Source organism: Hipposideros armiger, unplaced genomic scaffold, assembly GCF_001890085.2.
Source record: "Hipposideros armiger isolate ML-2016 unplaced genomic scaffold, ASM189008v1 scaffold_153, whole genome shotgun sequence".
NCBI classification, from domain to species: Eukaryota; Metazoa; Chordata; class Mammalia; order Chiroptera; family Hipposideridae; genus Hipposideros; species Hipposideros armiger.
Window position 1 is genome coordinate 961,726 of NW_017731503.1, and position 2,242 is coordinate 963,967.

A 2,242-nucleotide genomic window follows, 5' to 3' on the forward strand; every position below is an offset into this window, starting at 1 on the left:
TTGGGGAATTGGGGGAGGGGAACAGGGTTGGGGAATTGGGGAGGAGGACTAGCCAAGTTGTTCTTCAATCTTAGTTGTGGAGGGTGCCAGTCACCATCTGGCTGCCCATTGGCAGCTCGAGGCCTCTAAGCTCAAGGTGCTGCATTATAATCTTAGAGCATGCGCTCTACCCACTGAGCAATCCACGTGGCAGCTCAGCTCAAGGTGCTGAGTTCAATCTCAGTTGCTGGTGGGCATAGCCACCATTCCATGCAGGAGTCAAACCAGTCGCCTTGTTGTTAAGATCGCACACTCTATCCACTGAGCCAGCCAGGTGGCACCTCAGCTCAAGGTGCTGAGTTCAGTCTTAGTTGCAGGTGGGTGTAGCCCACCATCCAACAGGCAGTCTTGTTGTTAGGAGAATGTGCTTTCACCAGCTAAGCCATCCTGCCACCTGTTGGCAGCTCAGCAGTAGCTCAGCTCGGGTGCAGCATCACTGGCCCATGTGAGAATCGAACCAGCAGCCCTGTTGCTTGGAGCTCACACTCTTAAGCTAACTCTTAACCAACTGAGCCACTCGACCAGCCCCTCGTGCTACCTTTTATGTTTCCAGTTTTTCACATTGTTTGATGATGCTTGTTTTTTTTTTCATAATTACAAATGAAGAGCTAAGTGGATTATTATAGGTCACTACCAAACAATTCTTTTGCCATTATTAAGGTCTTCTTCCATTGGCCTCATTTCTTAATGTCATATCTAAGCTAAAATTAGAGGGTTACATTTTATTGCTTATGGCAGAAAACAGGCATTCATGCACTCTTCTGCATACCAAAATGAGGATGGCTTTTCTGTGAGGTACCAACTGTTCGGCAAGACCACTAAACCCTTCCTAGTAGATCATTCACTTCTTTAGAAAATAACACCTTGGCCTCTGCCTGCAGATAAAGTCTAGTATAGATGTGTTGCTCATCAACACAGCCATTCTGTAGACTATCATTTTCAAAAAAGAACATCCATCAATAATTTTATATATAATATATAAAATGAATTAAATTAATAATTTTATACATAAAATTTATATAATTAAGTATATAGACATATATGACAAATTTTATTAATTTACATAAATTAAATCAATAAAATATATATTTAATACATCAAAATGTATTATATATTTCTAAATCACATATGTAGACTACTGTCAATCTGTTTATTGAAAAGTACAATATGTCTTACTTTTGATAGAAAATAAGTAGAAATGGAAACTCGATTATTTTTTTCTCTGTACCACTTGGAATCACTTTGTGCACCCCCTGGGTTGAGCAACTATAACCTTGGAGACCACTGCTGTAGACCATCAATCATGTTGCTTTATAATTCTATTCCCATTGCACCTCTCTGTTGAAGCAGCTTGAACCTCTCCTGCAGCATTCTGTGCATGCTCTGAGCTATGAGTCTCACAATTGTAGATTATAAATCAATATGTTCTCGTCTGTCTTCCACCTTCCGGAATATGTATCAAAGCTCTGATATACATATACATATTAATATATATATTAAGCCATGCCATGTAGAGTTTTCAGCAACTCAGGCCAATGCTATATCTATTGCTTTAAATTTTGAAATTTTGAAACTTTGGATTCCTAGAAGTTATCTGGAATAAAATGTCTACAATGTATCTTTTGGGGAACCAGAGGAAAAAGAAGTAAGTTATAATAAAATCACATTAGGTAAACATAATGCTTATATCAGGCAAAAACATACTGGTGGCATTCTGAGGAAGCCCAGATAATAAGGGTGTCAAATAATCAGAGAAGCTAACCAAAGACAGATATTTAAAAATAGAGATTCCTTAGCCCATCCCAAACACATTAGAGAATCAGCACCAGACATGTATATACTTTAAAGATCTCCAAATTATTTTGATGAGTAGCTTGGTTTGAAGCCACTGAAATAGGGATGCACTAATTAAATCTCTATGCTGTAGCTGTCTATCAAATCAGATTGTCAGACTGTTGCATATTTAAATAATAGTAATATAGTTTTCCATTAAAATGTCTCAGTAAATACAGTTTCATATTTCACCTCTACTCTTATCTATGGTCACTAATGAAAAGCATATAAAGTTTGCCTTTGTGCTTTTAATTTTTTTTAATTTTCCAAAACAATATTTTGTTGCCTAATACCTCTTATAAAAATTGTTTTTGTTGGGCCAGCTGAGTAGCTCAATTGTTTGAGTTGGCTTAAGAACGTGAGCTCTGAG